General features: G+C 40.1%; 1 long non-coding RNA gene across 4 annotated transcripts in view; it reads right to left on the bottom strand.

Annotated features, from left to right (window-relative positions):
• The window catches only part of LOC149749690 (uncharacterized), a 161,739-nt gene that overhangs the window by 40,886 nt on the left and 98,929 nt on the right, over nt 1–21,924 (bottom strand). For all 4 annotated transcript variants that reach the window (XR_016392799.1, XR_016392803.1, XR_016392802.1 and 1 more), the window contains one exon: nt 2,150–2,392. This is a non-coding gene — a long non-coding RNA (uncharacterized LOC149749690). The remainder of the gene's footprint in view (nt 1–2,149; nt 2,393–21,924) is intronic.

Below are 21,924 nucleotides of genomic sequence, written 5' to 3' on the forward strand. Positions count from 1 at the left end.
AACAACAGCAGCAGCAACAACAAAACTAGAAGGATTTTAACTAGAGTGGCACAGACTTGCTTCTTTGACCACCTAGCATACCATTTGGATGCTCAAGGACAATATTTATAATATCATAATGATTTAAATGTTATTTTCTGTTTTAAGCTTCTAGAATCAGCCTAGGGACATTTAAGAAGACTTAACTAGGATGCTCAAAACATATATTTCTCAATCTCCACATTATATAAATAAAGGTAAAACTGGCAAAGTTTGACAGGTAAAAGTGAGAAGGTGTGGTAAATGGTTAAACGTGTGGTAAATGTCCTTATCATACAACGTGGGAGTCAAGAGATGTCCATCCCTGTGATTAATGGAATAAGAAATGAAGGTTTAATTGTGCTATTTAAAGTTGTAGAGGTGACCAGAGAAGGAACTGAGAATATGATATTGGGAGGTCAATGAACAACCACAAATGAAGAAAGAAAAGATGTCCTTCTCTGGGCAGTGAGGTGTAGGATACAATATCATGAAATACTCCAGTCAACTCTGTCATTCTAGGCAGAGCCCATCTGTGGGTAAAAACAATGCATGAGGAGGATGAGCCAGAGGATCTCTGAGAAATGGAACGAAAGTCCGATGATGTTATCATCAGCTGGATCAAACTGTACCTGAAGCCATAGATAAACCTTGAATTATTTAGTTATGTAAAGCAATATATTTCCTGACTGCCTACACAGTATCCTTCATCTACTTCTATGGGTAATAAAACCCCAATTTTATTCAGTGCTGCACTGATCCCAAATAAATGACTACATTCTCAAACTCCCAGAACCTGGCTGAGCTCTGGCCAATGAAATTTAAATAGATGTTCTGTATGGAACTTCCAGGAAGACTCCTTCAAGTTTCTTAATATGGCTAGAGCATGCCATCTTTCTTTTGCTCCTTACTCCTTCCTGTTGTGTGGACGGAGGAGCTCCAGAAGCAAGCATTTTGAAACCTTGAAAATGGAAGCCATGAGGAAGTGGGGAAATTAGAGCCCAGGTCCCTGATCAATGTGGAGCTTACATAGCAAAGACTGACTGCATATCTTCAGGCATCTTTTTACCCAAGAAAATAAATGATAAAGTGTTTAACCTACTATTAATTTGTATTTTCTATTATATTCAGTAAACCTATTCCTAACCAATACAGCTGATGTTTCTGTAATTTGCAAAACTGAACAGTCCTGATAGATGAACTCAAATGAAAAATTCTCTTCTCTGGAGACAAATGATTCTTGGATAGTTGAAAAAATAGACAGATGACTATCTCTTTCCTATAAGCACTGCATTATTTGATTTTTTAAAACTTTGATGTAAAAAATAAAATATGAAGACAATATAATAAGTCATGGAGAGGCCACAGAGTAAGAAGTAAAACACCAAAATACATGATTTAGGGGAGCTCTAGGGCTACCACACATGAAGATTAATGTTATACAGAATGCAGGATAATTCTCCATCTAAGAGAAATTTTAAATTATGGAAGAAATCACTAGAAAGCACTGTGTACATGTATATACACACATACAAACATATTCAAACAGGTCTCATAGACTACTAAATGATATGTAAAAATATTCACAAAATAATATGAAGAGAAAAAAGTGGATGCCTAACAGCACATTTAATAGCATCCTACTTGTAGAAATGCCTGTGGTACAGGACTAAAAATCTATGAGAAATTTCCTGAGGAATTTCCCCAAATATTAGCAGTGGATGTCTCTGGGTGGCAGAATCATAGTTCATGCTTGCTTTTTTTCCTTATACTTTTCAGCATTTGTCAAATTTTCTACATATCTTACTTGATGATCAGAAAAAGGCAATATACTTTTTTCCAAATGCGTTTAAAATATTTTTTAATTGAAAAGAGTCCTGAGCATTTATAACACAGCTATTTTGGAACACCAGCTGGCATCAGCTGTGTTGAGGGAAACTAGAGCAGGGGATATGACTACCCCTGGGTTGAGAGTGATGAGAAATGAAGCAGCCTGGCCCCAAAGGCTAACTGGGCTGTCCTCACATTCGTGCTGAGGGCCCCACTCTCAGGGCTAAGAGCAGCAGGTGTAGCCTGAAAGTGCATTCCACATACTCTAAACAGACATGAACATAGGAACACAGCAACTCACCTCCATGAATGGGCAGCTAGCCCCAGGCAGCCAGGTTTTACTGTGGCTTCTTTCATCCTCTATCCAGGGATGGACCCGGAAAAGTGGAGTCAGGTAAACAGAGGATCACGTGACAGGGGCATGAAGTGGCACGCACTCAGGGCTGGTGTCCTTCTGCACACATAGGTGATAAAACCTGGCTTTGTGTGTTTTACAGCTTCCAGTATCTTTCTGATCCAGAAGGCAGCCTGGGTCATAAAGTACCTTGAGGAAAGAAAAGGAAAGAAGGTACAAAGTTGAAATAGATATCTCTTGTTGGCATCAGTAATTACAACAAACTCCAGATTAAGAACACAAAGTCAAAGAGGCACCTTTTTTTTCTTTTTAAAAAATTTTTATTTTATATTGGATTATAGTTGATTTACAATGTTGTGTTGTTTGTGTTGTATTAATGTTTGCTGTACAATGTTCAGGTGTACAGCAAAGTGATTCAGTTAAACATATACATATATCCACTCTTTTTCAAATTCTTTTTCCATTTAGATTATTACAGAATATTGAGTAGAGCTCCCTGTGCTATACAGTAGGTCCTTGTTGGTTATCTATTTTATATATAATAAAATGTATATGAAGAGTCACCTTTGAAATGAATTAGCCAATTGACTTTTAAACACAAAGCAAAATCATCATGATTTTAGGGAGAAAATGAAACACTGTAAATGTCTACTAAGTCTGGGAAGAGTGATTTGCGATGTGTGTGAACACATGTATGAGTGTGCGTGTGTGTGCACGGGCACATGGGCATGCATTGCTGTGACAGGCAAGATGCTTTAGGAAGAATGGAAACTCACCTTCCATCACAGAGCTTAACATTTTGTCATTTTCCTTTGCCTTTGGTAGTTAATAAAATCAATTTTGCAGTAATCGTAGAGGTCCCTGCTCCAAGGGAATGACTTTTTCCTTTAAACTGGGTATATGTTCTTTTCAAAGAGAAATGAGATCAGAATTGGAGGCAAAGATAGTTGAGGAGTTAGTCCATAGTACTGTGGCTACCACAGAAAGGTGGATTCAGCGAGAGAGAACCACAGAAGCATACCCATGGTATCTACGTCTTGAAAAGTACTTGTGTATTTCATCATTCATAGGAATTTGAAGCTACACAGAGAGCATCCAAGTTACAAGCTTTACAACACTGGACAAGCTACTTCCCCCCCATAGACTTCATTTCTAAAATGAGCATAACCATGGTACCTACCATAGGATTGCAGTAAAGATTAATTAGATAATACATGTAAGTGCTAAGGTACATTATCAGGCATGTGAAATTTACTCAATAATGAGTTATTATTATTATTATCCCTCTTCAATCATAAAATGAGGGATGAGATTAGACAATCCCTCCCAGCTTTGATATTTTAGCATATCACTGTCCAACAGAAATATACATAAGCTACATAATTTTAAATGTTCTAATAGCCACATTTTACAAAGTAAAAAGAAACAGCTGAAATGCATTTTAATAATATGCTTTATTTAATTGTATACATACGAAAGATATTATGCATTCTTTTTCTTGTACTCAGTCTTTGAAGTTGAGTGTGGGTGACACTTAGAGCACAGCTCAACTCAGACTAGTTCCATTTCATGTGCCCAATAGCCACACATGGCATATTGAAGAGTACAGTTCTAGAATAACAATGAGTCCAGTTTTAAACTTATTCAATTTGTTTTGGCTGAAGGACATGTAGAAAGCAATGCCTCCAAGTTATCTGAGGTTAAGCATTGGTACCTTGGATGAGAGATTAGGCTAGAAACGGAAATGAAGCACCTATTCACATTGTTAATGCCACAAGCATGGATGACCACTACCAAGCCTAAAATCCTTCCTAGGGGGTCATCTGTTAGGTTAAGGCATTCTTAGGTCCACAAAAAGTTACAGGAAAATATGTTAACCTTGAAGAACAGTTGCTACCACTATTTGGATTTCTCCATGGGCTGATGAGAGAGGAAGAGAAATTACATTATGCTTTCATTCCTGATTAAAGCCCAGTTACTTAACAGTGACTGTATCCTATTTACTTATTTATTTTTTTAAGTTTTTTTCTTTAAAAATTACTTAGCTACAGATAACTTGTCTAATTTTTTTTAGTAAATTTATTTTATTTATTTATTTTTGGCTGTGTTGGGTCTTTGTTGCTGCGCACAGTCTTTCTCTAGTTGCGGTGAGCAGGGGCTACTCTTCATTATGGTGCACGGGCTTCTCATTGAGGTAGCTTCTCTTGTTGCGGAGTACTGGCTCTAGGCATGCAGGATCAGTAGTTGTGCCTTGCGGGCTCTAGAGCACAGGCTCAGTAGTTGTGGCACACGGGCTTAGTTGCTCCGCAGCATGCAGGATCTTCCCGGACCAGGTATCAAACTCGTGTCCCCTGCACTGGCAGGCAGATTCTTAACCACTGTGCCACCAGGGAAGTCCCCCTATTTATTTTTAATAATAATTAAAAGTTAATAGACAGGGCTTCCCTGGTGGCGCAGTGGTTGAGGGTCTGCCTGCCAAGCAGGAGACACGGGTTCGTGCCCTGGTCCAGGAAGATCCCATTTGCCACGGAATGGCTGGGCCCGTGAGCCATGGCCGCTGAGCCTGCACGTCCGGAGCCTGTGCTCTGCAACGGGAGAGGCCACAACAGTGAGAGGCCCCCCCCCAAAAAAAAAAAAAAAAAGTTAATAGACAAGCAGAGTTGTAATAATCATCAAAGGAATGTAAAGATAGTTTTATGTTGGTACTTGAACCAGAAAAACACTGACAGTGAATTGTGAAGCAAAAGAGACAATCATGATGTGTGTGTGTGTGTGTGTGTGTGTGTGTGTGTGTGTGTGTGTGTGTGTATGACCAGTGAGGCCACATGACCTGCTCAGGAAGGACTGACTTTGCTGTTGACTCAGAAATCCAAAAAGATTTCCAGAAGACACACACTGGAGAACAGGGAGGAACAAGGAGATAGAATTGCAGGGCAGGAATTGATAAGATATTGAAACTGTCACCAGATACTTTGGTTGATCTACCCCAAAGGGGCTATCTAATGAGCCTTCTCACAGCCCATAGGAAAAAGTCCCCCCAAATTAAATCATTTTCAGGGCTCTACACACAGTGGAAGCTGCTTACTCTCATGGCATCCATCTATGACAACTAGACTGTGAAATGTAAAGTTATTACACCTTTGAATCGATTTATTTTGTCTTTTGATGAGTAAAATGGACGGATTAAGCACCCAGACATTGATTCTACCATACGTAGGCTTGGAGTCTGGCTCTACCATCTGACCTGGAGCCTAATCTCTCTAAACCTTGACTTACTGAAATGGAAACATGACGGCCCATCATTCACAGGAGTGTTGTAAGGCTTGAGCGAGGCATGCAAGCCTCTAGGCTCAGTGCCAGGCACCTCGTTGTTATTGTCATTTGTTCTAAACTCTCTCCCTACAAGGTTTTAACTTGGCAGATCATAACCAAGAATAAGCATTTGGATGATTCTATACATTTTGCTCCATATTATGCATTTAATTACGTTGGGTAGTTGCCGGGAAAGAATCAATAAAAATGCCAACAAGGAAGGCAATTTTTAAAAACATTATTACCATGTTCAAACATAGAAGTGGAAGGGGAAAATGTATTCTGGCTTCATGAGAAGAATCTTTAAGGTAGCATTGTGATTCCCACTGTGACACAATAGAATCTTCTGGGGATGGGAATTCAATATAAGGAAATTAAGTTCTGAGCCTCATTCAAGGGAGTTTAGCTATTAAAATATGAACATATGGCCTCACTTATCAGATAGTTCCCGGTCCTGAGAAACTACTCTGGCTTCCCCTCTATGTACCTCAGATTTCTCATCTGTAAAGCAAGAGCACTGTACTAAGATCCCGCATTTCCTTCTGCTTCTCACATCTTAGGATTCTATGTCTGTAGCAGAATTGAGTTCTGCAGATTCAATTAATGAGCATTTGACAGAATGAAAATTATTAGCTTTTGAAGGTCCTTCCTTGCCTGGGAAGGGAGATCCTCCCTATCATTCTTGGGATTATAGGATGCAGGATCAAAAGGAAATGATCTGTGTGAGGGTAACAGAAGGAACATGAGGATATGGGGAGAGAGAGGGCAGAGAAGCTGGAAGGGAGAATCTGCAGATTGAGAAGTAGCTAGGAGAAAGCAGGAAAAGAGAGAACTTGAAAGTCCTTAGGGATTATGTTTCCACTTCAGTTGTTGAGACATATTTACAAAGGATTTGGTTTATTTTTAAATGACTGTACATAGCTGGATGTGTTTTGATAAAACACTAGTCCTAGACCAACCAGGGCACCCCCCCTCTATCACCCCCTCACCTGTGGCATTATCAGCCTTCCTACTGGCTGCAGAGAGTCCAACAGTCACCTGGTCAGGTTTACCCCCTTTCAGATTGATACACCCCTCCCCACCCCACATGTACTCTAAGGCGGCAGTCCCCAACCTTTTTGGCACCAGGGACTGGTTTCGTGGAAGACAATTTTTCCACAGACCTCGGGGGCGGGGGTGTGGCGACGGTTCAGGCTATGCGAACGATGGGGACCGATGCGGGGCGGCAGATGAAGCTTTGCTCGCTTGCCCGCTGCTCACCTCCTGCTGTGCAGCCCAGTTCCTAAGAAGCCAAGGTCCGGGGGTTGGGGACCCCTGCTCCAAGGTACTCTCTTACATAATATTATTGAATACATCCCAAAGGTAGCTATTCGACCTTTTTGATCTGGGAAAACCTAAGATGACAAAAGTCTAGTTATTTCCTTTTCTTACACAGTTCATAATTTTCTTTACCTAGACTCATGTCAATCGTTTGCACAGGACATAAGCAATGGGCAGGATGTATTTTTTTCTTTTCGGAGGTTTAATTCCTCTCTTTTTTTTCCTTGTGTGCTTCAACTCTTCTTAATGATTTTAAATTGAAATTGGAAAATAATTAACAATTGATGAGAGAGTTCCTCCCACTCTCTCTCCCTTCCGTTTTTTGGGTAGCTACAGGACAATATTCAAACACAGTTTAGGCACTGTCTCTCCAGAAGCTCTTTTGACTTCTCTCTTTGCACTTGACACCTTGTGCAAAGCCCATCACATCACTTACTACACTGTTTTGAAATGACTCAGGTAGTGGCCACCAACCTCCCTGGTAATCACTATCTCATTCACCTCCTTTTCCACAATGCCAGGCACCGTATCTGGCACTGAGCAAGTCCCAGCAAGTACTTGTTATCGTCAACCACCTGATGAACAGTGAATTTTGAAGCAGTTCCTAAAGAATCCCTTATGTCCATTTTCCTTTACTGAAGCCCAAAGGGGTGGGGAAAATAGGGAAAGTCCCTCTCTAGGTTCGCATGGGAACCAAAATAAATGCAGTAACAATTAGAAGAGAAATGAACATACTAAAAATATCATTTTACAAAGTAAAAAGAATGTCACTTCTTTAAATATTCACATTATATTTGCTGCCCTTTCTTTTAGGAAAACGTTTAAGACAGCTTATAAAATGATAGCTTTTTATTACTTACAAAGCTTACCTCCTTTATCCTAATAATACAATTTATTTGTATAGTGTTATGGACCAAGTGTTTATGTCCCCCCAAAATTCATTTGTTGAAATCCTAACTCCCAATATGATGGTGGAGCCTTTGGGATGTAATTAGGTCACAAGGATGGAGCCATCATGAAAGAGACTTGTGCCCTTGTAAGAACAGACAGGAGAGAAATGATCTTTCTCTCAGCCATATGAGGATGAATGAGAAGCTGGCAGTCTGAAAACTAGGAAGAGGACTCTCATCAGACACCAGAACTGCAGGCACCTTGATCTTGGACTCCCCAGCCTCCAAGAACCGTAAGAAATAAATGTCTGTTGTTTAAGTCCCCCAGTCTACGATATTCTGTTATAGCAGCCCAAACTGACTGTGGCAGAACAAAAAATATATAGGTCCTTGCAGGGTCTGTATCTATGACCCTCTCTCTCTTCTTTTAATTTATTCATTTTTTTTTTTTTTTTTTTTACAAGCACAAACAACAACCTGCCAGACACCATGGCCAGCTCTGGGGACACAACCATGAGTAAGAGGAATTCTTCCCTCACAGAGTTCACAGTCTAACAGGAGAAATAGACAACTTAAAAAGCAAGCAAACAAATAAACACATCCTTACCAACTGCACAGGGGAGGTGCAGGAACTAGAAAGGAGCTCTGATGGAGACTAACAGAGGAAGAGTGGGGATGGGCATCTCTTAGGATGAGGCATTTAAGATGAGAAGGGTCTGGTCTATGAAGAGCTGGGCGAGGACTGTTCCAGGCAGGTACAAAGAGCTGCAGGCAGAGAGAGTCAGGGGGCTGAGGAATGGAAAGAAGGTTCATGTGGCCCTTAGCAGAGTACAAAAGAAAGAAACTGACTATGTGTGGTGGAGAGGATTTCAGTCACTGAAGCACTATTAGCCAGGAGTGTTATAATCCAATATACATTTCAAAGATCATGTGGTTGCTGCACAGACAACAGTTTTGACAGGGTGAGTAACAAAATGTAAAAGCCAGGAATGAGATTTTCAAGAATTTCAACGAGAGCTAGTGGTGGTTTAGACAATGATAGTGGCAGTAGAGACAGAGAGATGTAAAAGCGCTTGAGGAATATTTTGAAAGGACTTCTTGTGTCATTTCTCTGTTCAAAACCCATTGATGGCTCTTCTTATGACTCAGTGTAAGGTAAGGATTCTGCAGGATCTGCCCCTCCCCTCACCACTCTGCTCTCATCTCCCTCTCATTCCAACCACACTCACCTCCTTGCTGTTTCTTGAACATTAAAGCCATGCTGTCAGCTATTCTCTTCCCTCTGCCTGAAATAATTTTCCCCAGGATGTTTTACCAGCTTCCTCTCATGGTTCACCCCTTCAACTCTTCTCCCCTTTGCGCAAATGAATCTCATTAAAGCTCTCCATGACCAAGTTCTTTAAGACTGCATGCCCCCACGCTGGCAATCCTTATAACCCTTCCTGCCTTAATGTTCTTCTTGGCACTTTCCACCTTCTAACATGTTGTGTTATTTCGTTTTTTTTTTTTTTCACTGTCCGGCTCTTTGCACTGGAATGGGAGAAGCTTCCATGAGATACCCAGAATGTGGAACAGAGTGTGCTACATGATAGGGACTCAACAAATTTTGTTTTCTAAATGTAGGGGGTCAGGGAAGGAATCAAGAATGACTCCCAGGTTTCAGGTATAAACAATTGGGTTATGCTTTTTAATGAGATGGGTAAAACTAGGGAGGGGATTGTTTTGTTTTGTTTTGTTTTGCTGTACACGGGCCTCTCACTGCTGCGGCCTCTCCTGCTGCGGAGCACAGGCTCCGGACGCGCAGGCTCAGGGGGCATGGCTCACGGGCCCAGCCGCTCCATGGCATGTGGGATCTTCCTGGACCGGGGCACGAACCCACGTCCCCTGCATCGGCAGGCAGACTCTCAACCACTGCACCACCAGGGAAGCCCGGAAAGGGGTTGTTTTTATCCTATGATAGAATGAAAACAAGTTCAGCACCATTTTATTCTATGATAAAGTTAGTGTTTAGAATAAAATGGGTTTGAACTTGTTTTCTTCCGCAAAGTGGGAAATACTGATTTTGTAAAAACCTTGAGAGATCCAAGTAGAACAGCTAAAGGGAGAGTTTGATTCTCCCTTTCTCTAGCTCTCTCCCTTCTCCCTCCTTCCCTCCACTACTTGCTCCCTTCCTACACACATTCTTGGGCCTTCCTCATCCTGAAGTAGCCTCCACCTTTTTCCAGAATGAGCCCTACATCTTAACTCTTCCCCTTGTTGCCTACTAGCACTTCCTACAATTGCTTATATCTGTCACTTCCAAGCATTCATAATCTGGCTTCTGAGTCCCCTGCAAACAAACACAGTAACTTTATCATAGAATAAATCCTTCTAGTAATTTTCCTCAATTTACCCTTCCAAACTACTCTCTCACTTAAAACTACATGAACTATCCTCTGGGCTAATAAATCTAGAGCAAACACATACTCCCCTTCACCTACTTGTTCAGGTCTTTTTCTCTTTAGTAGGCTCACCTCATTCCTCTCCATTATCCTTTTCAATTAAGCATGGGATTTAAGCTGCAGTGACATGAGATAACTAGTGGCTTTGGACCAAAAAGACTGCTAGAAAGCCTTTGGTGAATAAAATAAACACTGGTATTTCATTGCAGAGCCATGAACTCATTAAAATGCATTTTTAATTGCTCCCTTAACACTTTCATCTTGATGTTAGGCATCCTGCTCCTTGCTGGCCTGTTAGAAGAGAACTCTTTCAATTTTCTGTTTGAATGATACACTGTTGTGGAGAGGATTAAATGGGGGTAATACATACAAAGCAATTAGGTCTGTGCCTGGTGTCTAACAGATGCTCAATAGATGTTAACTGTTCTGAATTATAAAAGCCTTCTCCCTCTGCCTGTTATCAGATTGGGGCTCATCCAAAGAGAAGTCCCCCAAAAGGGTCTTCAAGATCAAGGTGAAGCCTTCCCCTTCCTTAAAAAATTTCAATTGCCACTTCATACCATAAAGCCTGTTAATCTTCATCTGTTTTCAGCCAGAGACCTAATAAAGGGGTTGAACTTGTTTTCTTAGAGACACTGAAAAATTAATTTTAACAAAACAGGATGGTTAGTAAACTAAGAACAATGTATCTTATAATTGTGCTTTCTCAACTACAGGAGTACAGTGATAAGTAGAAAGTGAGAACGTGAGCCCTGAATAACATCTTAGGAGTCATTTGTCTAATTTTTCATTTTCTTGTTCTTATAGGAAATTAAAGTCCTATAGGAGAAAAGTTATTTGCCTAAGGTTATGTAGTGAGTTTGAGGAGGAGCCAGGATGAAACCAAGGTTTCCAAATTGCCATCCAGTGCCCTTCAGACTTCTTTCCTTCACTGGCAGGAGATTCCTCACACAGAGTTGCGGCCAAATCTTATTGTTGGGGTCTCACTCCACACAGGGACAGAGAAAGGGGATCCTCAGTCTGTGGAGGATCCAAGACACGACAGTCCCCCCTCACTTATGCTAACATCTCAGGAAAAGAGAGAGGGCCAGAAACCAGTGCAAACTTTCTTGTTGGTCATGGGCTCCTTAGATTAATTCAGATTTGATCTAAACCAAATGCCAATTTACAGAATCAAGAGCAAGCCAAGGATGGGATAGCGGTGGGGAAGGGAAGTGGTATGCATATTCCACACTGTGCTTCTTTAAGGCAAGGACCATATTTTTGTAATCTTGCATTTCTCAATATTCATTGAATGAATGAATAAATTCTCAGCCTTTCTCCGGCATTATCTTAAAACAATATGTTAAACATATTCTAAACCTGTCAGAGCATCAGTCAGAGTTATATTAACCTGACAATGTAAGAACTAGACAAAATTAAGAGCTGAAAAATAAAGTTGACCAAAAACTGTGTTCCAAATAAAGGTGCCTAATGGACTCATTTTCCAGCTCATTTATCTGATCTAATGCAATTTCCCAGTTCTGTGTTTGTCTTAAAAGTCTTCCTATTTTGACAATTTTTAGACAAAATGTACATAGTCCCTCCATTCATGGAGGGAAGACAAAAATAAAATGATCACAAAAATAAATGTGTAATTACAACTGCAGTAAGTAGTATGAAACAGGGGGAGCTAGGAGCAACAATGACCTAATTAACAGAGGTCAAGCTTTCAGAATGTGGGAAGTGATTCTCTGTTGCAACTCAAACTCTTCTCCATGTTTGAGTTCTGAGTTTAGTTCTAACTGCCCTCATTTTAAGACCTGAGCAAGAAATTCTCCTATTGCCTCCACAGTTAGTCTGACTTTTCAAGTGCCATTTTTTTAGGGGCCCTGCTTCGCTTCAAAGCAGGAGGAGGAACAGATAAAAGGAAACTATATTTCATTCATTCATCAAACATCTATGGAGTCCCCGCTATGTGTCGAGCACTTTGCTAGAGCTTAGGATACAACAGGTGGTGAAAAGGACGACCATGGTTTCTCTTCTCCTGATGCTTGCAGTTTTGTAGGAGATCAGGTGTAATTACCTGATCTCACAAATAAAGACATAATACAAATTATAAGTGCCCAAAAGTACAAGAACCTATGAGAAAACATACTTTAATTCCAATTATGGTTCTTGAAAGGCTTTTCTAAGAACTGAAGTTCACATTGAGATTTTCAACCACTTTATTAAGGTATGATTGGCATGCTAAAAAGCTGTACCTATTTAATCTGTACAACTCACTGAGTTTATAAAACTGACTTGAAACCATCACCACCACCATAACCGTAGACATATCAATCATCTCTTAAAGTTTCCTCCTGTTCTCTGTATTATTTTGTGTGTGTGTGGTAAGAACATTTAACATAAATATCTACCCTCTTAGCAAATTTAAAGTGTACAATACAGTAATGTTAGCTATAAGCACCATACTGTATAGTGGATCTCCAGAACTTACTTATCTTGCATAACTGAAACTGTATCCTTTGACCATCTCCTCCCCATTTCTCGCTTCCTAGAACCCCTGACAATAACCATTCTACTCTCTGCTTCTTTGAGTTTGATTATTTTAGATTCTGCATGTACGAGAGATTATAAAGTATTTGTCCTTCTGTGTTCGGCTTATTTCAGTTAGCATAATATCCTCCAGGTCCATCCAGCTTGTTGCAAATAGCAGGGTTTCCTTCTTTTTTAAGGCTAAAAAATAGCCACATGCTAAAGAATGAAACTGGACCACTATCTCACACCATACACAAAATCAACCAAAACATAAGACCTGCAACCATAAAACTCCTAGAAGAAAACACAGGTAGTAAGCAACTTGACATAAATCTTGGCAGTAACTTTTGGATTCAACACCAAAAGCACAGACAACAAAAGCAAAAATATACAAGTGGGGCTACATCAAACTAAAAAGTGTCTGCACAGCAAAGGAAACCATCAACAAAATAAAAAGGCAACCTACGGAAGAGGAGAAAATATTTGCCATATAACATATAGGCTGTATATCTAATAGGAGGTTAATAACCAAAATATATAAAGAACTCAAGCAATTCAACAGCAAGTTAAAAAATAGCATGACTTAAAAATGGACAAAGGACTTGAATAGGCATTTCTCCAAAGAAGACATACAGATGGCCAACAGGTATACAAAAAGGTGCCAACATCACTAATCACCAGGGAAATGCAAATCAAAACTTGATGACGTATCACCTCACACCTGCCAGAATGGCTATTACCAAGAAGATGAGAGGTAACAAGTGCTGGCAAGGATGTAGAGAAAAGGGAACCCTTCTGCACTGTTGGTGGGAATGTAAATTGGTACAGACATCATGGAAAGCAGTATGGAGGTTCCTTAAAAAATTAAAAATAGAATTACAAATTTGAGATTCAAAGAATATGTAATAGTTAACAAAGCAGAGAGGAGTGATGCCATGTTATAAATACTGAAAAGACAGTATCATCAAGCCAGGTTGTTCCTGGCAAATCATTTGACATAATGATTTAAACTGTAAATTGGAGAGAACTGAGTATTCCAAAGTAATGAGTTAAATTGCTAGGGCCAGTGAGCCAAATCTGGCCCCACTGCCTATTTTTGTACAGCTCATGAGATAAGATTGATTTTTACTTTTTAAATGGTTGGAAAAAAATCCAAAGAAGAAGAATAGTTCATGACATATGAAAATGATATGAAATGTAAATTTCAGTTCCATAAATAAAGTTTCATTGCAACATGGCCACACCCCTTCTTTTACATGTTGTCTATGGCTCTTTTCATGCTACAGCAGCAGAACTGAGTAGTTGTGACAGAGAATACATGGCCTGCAAAGCCTAAAGTATTTGCTATCTGGCCCTTTACAGAAAAAGTTTGCCATAAATTTTTTTCTGGATTATAAGAAAGTGTTTCTTTTGAGAAGATTAAATTGTCAGTGTTGAAGTTGCTGCTTGAGGGAAGCATTTAAATGTTTAAACTAGAGGAACTATATTGGTTCCAGGAAAAGTGCCTTCAACATGTGTAAAGGTGACTGGCCTGTTCTCTGGCCCCAGGTGTCCCTAAGAGATAACTGAGGCCTCAGTTGAAGCCTTCACTCCCATATCATAAGCCACTTTGCCCCTGCTAGGATGCGGCAGTTACTTGCAGGGGTAGGAACATGTGAGTTCCACTTGCAGTGCCCCATCTGGGAAAAAACAAAAACAAAAACAATGTGGGACATGTCATCTCCCATGTCAGAAGCAGACAGCCAGCATCTGGTGACATCAAGGCTGCCAGGGCCTGGGATCCTCACTTCCTTCATCCTGCTGCTCAGACACGGGAAGGGTAAAAAGGAGGTTGCAGTTTCTGCAGTGCTAACATTCTCTACACCCCTCTGTCAGGGTCAGTGGCTCTGAGGTAAAGGGTGTGAGCAAAGAAAGGCATACATGTGTGAATCTGAGAATTTGCAGAAACAGGGCTAAGAAGTTCAAAACAGAAAATAATCCTGCTTTAGTCCCCCCCTTGGGAAGGAACATTATAAAGAGGGGAAGAGTATACCAGGCAGAGGGAACAGCATGCTTGTTGTTTCCCAAGTGAGAAGGAGCTTGATGTGGTGAAGAACAGCAAAGAGGCTGGTGTGGCAGGAGCTCAAAGAGCAAGGTAGAGAGTACAGGAGATGAGGTCAAAGAGAGGCTGGAGTCAGATTATATGAGGCCGTCTTAGGATACTGAACTTCATCATAAGTGTCATCAGAAATCGTGGAAGGGTTTTAAGCTCTGGAAATTGATTGAAGATATTGAAATGTATGCCTTATTATATTTTCCAAAAATGGCCACAGCAAATATCCCATCCCACATGCTCGTCTTTCAATATGAAGTAGATACTCCTCCAGAGAGTGATGAGGTCTATCTTTCCTCCCCTTGAATCTGGGTGAGACTGTGACTAGAAGTGACCTCACATGACTTCCTAGGCTAGGTCATAAAAAGGGTTGCAGCTTCCACCTGGTCCTCTTAGAACCCAGCTGTCATGCTATGAGGAAGCAGGGAGACTGCATGGAAAGACCACGTGTGATGTTCCTGCCAACAGCCCCACGGAGGCCCCAGTAGACAGCTAGCATTAACCTCTAGACATATAAGTGAGTAAGCCTTGAGATGATTCCAGCCCCCAGCTATTGAGTCACTTCAGGCCTTCTGGTGTTTCCAACTCAAGTCCTAGACATTGTGAAGCAGAGGCAAACTTCCCTTGACTTCCTGACTTCCAGAATCTGAAGCATAATAAAAGGGTGGTGTTTTGTGCCACTAGCATGCAAGGGGGCAGGAACTAGGTTACACATCAACAGATAACCAAAACAAGAGACTAAAAATCTTAAAGTCTAGGTTTCTGAAAAACCTCTCTTGTAAATTCCCTTGCTTTTTTAGTTTGTAGAATATCTATTGGTAATAATTCCCCTTTGGTGTTTAACCTAACTGCATAGGACTACATAGAACTTTCTCCAGGCCTTAACTAAGGCTGCCACTATTAATTTTGTTCCAAGGGCTTCAGCTCACAAGTTCACTTCTTTTTCAGAACCTAAAAACTCATAGTATAACCTGAGAGAGCATTTGAAAAAGACATCTTAACAGAATTTGCAATTTTATCTTTCTTCCCTTCAGAGGTATGGGTGCTTGAAGGGGGGAAGAAACCTGGTAAGCCAAAATCACTGTTAGTAGCTACCGAAGATTAGAAAAGGCATGAATATTATATGCAAATCTAGTTTTACCTAGCTGCAAAAAAACTTGGGTGAAATGAACACCTGCTCACAAACTGTCGCCTTTCTCACAAAACTTGGCATGATTCACTATTCAATCTGCATGCAGATTTGATCAGAACACTGCTTTCTTACTCATCATAGCCTGTTTTCTTGGAAACAGATCCCTCCTAGGATTGCAGGAAGTTTGACGTCAACTCTCAGGTTTCCCGAAGTGCTGGCAGGGAACTGCTGCTCTGTGGGTATCTTGTGCCAGCCACTTTCTTGCCCACTACCTACCTGCCCATCCTTCTTGCCCTGATACTACAAGGAGGAGGCTTCTAGCTAACAGAAGGGAAGAAGAAGGTAATTAACCATCTGTCTGCTCTGGTTCCTGGCCCCTGGCTTAGCAGCCTCTTCATTCACAAAGAGGAGCAAGTAGATAGTAGGTCCCCCAGTGACTGCTGTTTTTCCACCAGAAAGGAGTCATCACCTTCAAAGGGAAGAGAAACTTACTCTGCTTTTGATAGGATTTTCTGCTGCTTTTTTCAAGCACTGTTTGACTTAAATATAATAGTGAACCTTCTGGATTGAATACTTTTCATTTCTAAGAGCACATCAATTCCAATTTACTTCTGAAATTCTACTTTCATGAAATAACCTGTTTTGTGGTCATACGTGATTCTGGCTTTTATAAGAGAACTTATTGAGCTGCTGAAGACTGATGAGGTGTGTGTGTGTGAAAGGGTTTTGCAAAGCCTAAAAAGCCATGGTAAAGGAAGAAGAATCCAGTGGACTGTACTACTAACGTTTCTGAGCATGTATTAGGTGCCAGGCCACAATGATAAATATAATCCACAAAGGATTTTGCTTAATTCTCCCAACAACCTTATGATTTGAAAGTAAAATTGTCAGCATTTTAAGTTGAGGAAACTGAGGCTTGGAGAGCTTAAGCAACCTTCATGTGATCACACAGCTGGATAGAGACAAAGCTGGGATCCAACCCAGGTCAAACAGCTCCAAAGCCAGCACTTATTGGAAATCCACAGTGGATTCTGACACAAAGCCAGGTTTGAGAACCAACAAATAAGGGTTTCCAGATTTCATTCAGTTCTAATCAGGCAGCAGATCAACCACGCAAAACAGTCTTGCAGGATGTCTGATCTCAGTTGATGAATGATAATCACTTCCCACCATGTTTGCAATTTTTCTTCTTGACTGTTTGGATATGGTTTTTTTAAAAAATCCTTGAAAAGGTGCTTAGCACCTAAAACTACCCCCAGTAGACTATGTAATGTAGCTTCTAATTTGAACTTACTTAGAATGGAATGCACAATAATCATAATATCAAAAGTAGGGGCCGCCCAGGATTCGAGTTGGAAAGTCTAGGTTGTGGTTTCTGTTCTGTCCAGATTTGGGTAACTTGGGGCAAAGTCAACTACCCCCACCCCTACTTTGCATGGTCTCATGGGGTGTCAGTCAAGGGCCCCTAACCTCTCTGGACTTAGGGGTGGTTCCATGGCCCCTATCAGGGTGATCAGATTCTCTGAGAATGTAAGTTTAAAACATGGAATTCTAGGAAAGAACAAAATTGGAACATATTAATTCCCAGGAAAAGACTGAAAAGACGGCTTCAGAGTTTTGCTCCTCGGAGGCCCAGACCTGCTCTTTCTAAGGTCTGGTATGTCGACTTTCCTTGGAATCTGTGACTTATCCCAGATCCTCTCCATAAATTCCTCATTGGCATACATTAGGCAGAGTGGGTTTCTGTTGTTTAAAACCGAATAACCTAGCAGCACAGTGTTTCTTAGAAGAAAAAAGTCAAAACCACAGCCTAGATGGTCCCTAAAGTCTCCTCCAGTCCTAGCACCTCATGGTTTTTATCTTACTGTCTTCCTAGGACTTAAAGTTGTTTCTCTACCAGAGCATCCACCCTTCAGAAGAAGTCTGAAAAGGAAGAAAAAAATCAAGCAGTTTGGCATTTTCCCTACAAGTTTTCAAATAGCTAAAAAGCTGAAAATCTGGTTAAGTCTGCCTGAAATTTCCAGTCTTTGTATTTACTGTAAAATGTGATTATGGTTAAGTCTGAGGAAATTAGAATGAGCTTTGGGGCTAGAGAGATCAGGATTTAAAATTATCACTCCCACTTATTAGTGCTTAATCTTGTATGAGTTGCTTCATCTCTCTGAACCTCAGTTTCCTTATCTGTAAAATGAGTGTGGCAAAATGATGTATTAAGATAGTAAATTGTGTTTTATTCTCACTCCATTTTTACCAAGCCCCCATGCACATATGCATGCGCATTAAGACAAATGTATGTGCACAAATCCTCACACACAAGTACACACATGTGAATTCCAAGAATTCCAGGCCTTTTGTGTCTCTTTGACTCAGAGCCCAAAAAAGATGACTGCAAAAAAAAAAACCTGCTTCCGGACCTTGAACTTGTGGAGTGATTTGTGCTAAGAGAGAATGTACTAGAGATAGACAATCCTCAAGACGGAGAAGAGGACATAGATTTTGCATTCCAAAAGCAATACGAACCTGGGCTTCAATTCCCAGGGCCACCCTCAAGGAGAATTCAGGACCTCAGAGGGATCTCCCAGAGGGAAAGTCTAGTCTCAGCAAAGATTTTCCACCAAGCTTAGCATGTAAAACAACTTATTGCCCATGCAAATGTGGACAAAATAGGTATTGGTGGCCACCATAAGAAAGTGGGACCAGATAATTAATTCTTTTTTTTTTTTAACACCTTTATTGGAGTATAATTGCTTTACAATGGTGTGTTAGTTTCTGCTTTATAACAAAAGTGAATCAGTTATACAGATACATATGTTCCCATATCTCTTCCCTCTTGCGTCTCCCTCCCTCCCACCCCCCCATCCCACCCCTCCAGGCGATCACAAGGCACCAACCTGATCTCCCTGTGCTATGCGGCTGCTTCCCACTAGCTATCTACCTTACATTTGGTAGTGTATATATGTCCATGCCTCTCTCTCGCTTTGTCACAGCTTACCCTTCCCCCTCCCCACATCCTCAAGTCCATTCTCTAGTAGGTCTGTGTCTTTATTCCTGTCTTACCCCTAGGTTCTTCATGACATTTTTCTTTTCTTAAATTCCATATATATGTGTCAGCATACGGTATTTGTCTTTCTCTTTCTGACTTCACTCTGTATGACAGACTCTAGGTCTACCCACCTCATTACAAATAGCTCAATTTCGTTTCTTTTTATGGCTGAGTAATATTCCATTGTATATATGTGCCACATTTTCTTTATCCATTCATCCGATGATGGACACTTAGGTTGTTTCTATCTCCGGGCTATTGTAAATAGAGCTGCAATGAATGTTTTGGTACATGACTCTTTTTGAATTATGGTTTTCTCAGGGTATATGCCCAGTAGTGGGATTGCTGGATCATATGGTAGTTCTATTTGCAGGTTTTTAAGGAACCTCCATACTGTTCTCCATAGTGGCTGTACCAATTCACATTCCCACCAGCGGTGCAAGAGTGTTCCCTTTTCTCCAAACCCTCTCCAGCATTTATTGTTTCTAGATTTTTTGATGATGGCCATCCTGACTGGTGTGAGATGGTATCTCATAGTAGTTTTGATTTGCATTTCTCTAATGATTAATGATGTTGAGCATTCTTTCATGTGTTTGTTGGCAGTCTGTATATCTTCTTTGGAGAAATGTCTGTTTAGGTCTTCCGCCCATTTTTGGATTGGGTTGTTTGTTTTTTTGATATTGAGCTGCATGAGCTGCTTATAAATTTTGGAGCTTAATCCTTTGTCAGTTGCTTCATTTGCAAATATTTTCTCCCATTCTGAGGGTTGTCTTTTGGTCTTGTTTATGGTTTCCTTTGCTGTGCAAAAGCTTTTAAGTTTCATTAGGTCCCATTTGTTTATTTTTGTTTTTATTTCCATTTCTCTAGGAGGTGGGTCAAAAAGGATCTTGCTGTGATCTATGTCATAGAGTGTTCTGCCTATGTTTTCCTCTAAGAGTTTGATAGTTTCTGGCCTTACGTTTAGGTCTTTAATCCATTTTGAGCTTATTTTTGTGTATGGTGTTAGGGAGTGATCTAATCTCATACTTTTACATGTACCTGTCCAGTTTTCCCAGCACCACTACTGAAGAGGCTGTCCTTTCTCCACTGTATATTCCTGCCTCCTTTATCAAAAATAAGGTGACCATATGTGCATGGGTTTATCTCTGGGCTTTCTATCCTGTTCCATTGATCTATCTTTCTGTTTTTGTGCCAGCACCATACTGTCTTGATTACTGTAGCTTTGTAGTATAGTCTGAAGTCAGGGAGCCTGATTCCTCCAGCTCCATTTTTCGTTCTCAAGATTGCTTTGGCTATTCGGGGGACCAGATAATTTGTATGTGACTCTAAGAAGGGAGAGAAACTCCCCCAAAATCATGAGGATTGAATTTCTTGTCCTCCTGTCAAAATGGGGACTCAAGAGTCAGATTTCATTTGATTCAAAGAAAATAATTTGACATTTCTCATCAAATATATATATATATATATACACACACACACACACACATACAGTTATATAAATATTTGCTTACAGGAAAAAATATATATTTGTTAATTAGAATGGAATTACGCAATATACATTTACCACTTACTTTTTTCAATTTACAATATATTTTGTATCCTTTCCATAGCAATACATATAAATATGTGTAATTATTTTTTAGTAGAAGTACTACATGTTCATGGTTAAGCAAATTCCTTATGTAGAAGGCATAAAATACAAAGTAAAAATCTCCCACCCAGTTGCAGAAGTAACCACTGCTCATCATTCCATGTGTAATCCATTTGAATATTTTAAGCATATGTGAGTATATCTTATGTTTGCTTTTAATTAGTCTTAACCAAGATCAGTTATTATGGTCCCAATTTCTTCTCTCCATGTGTCTATCTGAACTGTCTGTCACCCAGAAGATCCTATGGTCTAATTTTTAAGTCAGTCCCTAAATGGAAGAATGATTAGAAAAAGGGACCTCAGCAAAAAATTTCTATTTCTAAACATATGGACACCAAGGGAGGAAAGCAGCTGCAGGGGTGGTGGTTGTGTGATGAATTGGGAGATTGGGATTGACATGTATACACTAATATGCATAAAATGGATAACTAATAAGAACCTGCTGTATAAAAGAATAAATAAAATTAAATTAAAAAATTAAAAAATAAATTTCTATTTCTAATAGGACTAGATATTATGTTTTCTAAATCTTTTTTAAACCATATATCATAGACAGTGATTAAAACAAGAATATACAGGCAACTAAAAAATATACATAATTTTGAGTGTGATCTAGCGTTAAAAACAAGCCATAAATGGCTTTCTTCAACAAGCCCCACATACTTATTCTCAATAATGATGGTCCCAAGTCCATTTTTCATGCTTACAAACCTGTAATGGAAAAGACTTCCTAGTCTGTTTATTTAACACATCCCTCATTTATCACAGCTCTGCTAGTCCTAGTTATCCAGGCCAAAAGTAATTCAGGGACCTAAATACTGCTCATGACCAATGGAATTTTCAGAAAAAACAATTTTAAAAACAATTTTGACTATGTATCCAGTCTTCTCTGTATTCACTACAATGATTTGTCTGTAGAGGAATCTTGACCATGCCAAGAACTTAGCTCAAGACCACACTGCATTAAGCCCCACTTGACACTACCGTTATTTGTTTGGTCATACAATTCCCAGGATTGTCCCTAAAAGGAACTCAAATGCCATAGAAAACAGTGTGCACTTCTGTAGGTAACAGGAAGTCAGCGAAAGCTTTCAAGTAAGTGAAAGGCACACACTGGTCTGCCTTTTGAAAAGGTGGATTTAGCTGCTTCAGGAAGAGGTATTAAAGTGACTGAAAGCTAGAGGTGAGGCCCAAATCCATGGTCCAGGCAGGATATGGTGAAGGCCCAAATCTGGAAAGTCCCAGTGGACTAGGCAGATCCAGGAAGATAAATTCAGTAGGATTTTTTGATATTATACTAGGTAAGACAATAAAAAGGGT

The sequence above is a fragment of the Delphinapterus leucas genome, chromosome 3 (assembly GCF_059928025.1).
Source record: "Delphinapterus leucas isolate spDelLeu-1000000601 "Yukka" chromosome 3, BTC_Dleu_Yukka2, whole genome shotgun sequence".
Taxonomy (NCBI): domain Eukaryota; kingdom Metazoa; phylum Chordata; class Mammalia; order Artiodactyla; family Monodontidae; genus Delphinapterus; species Delphinapterus leucas.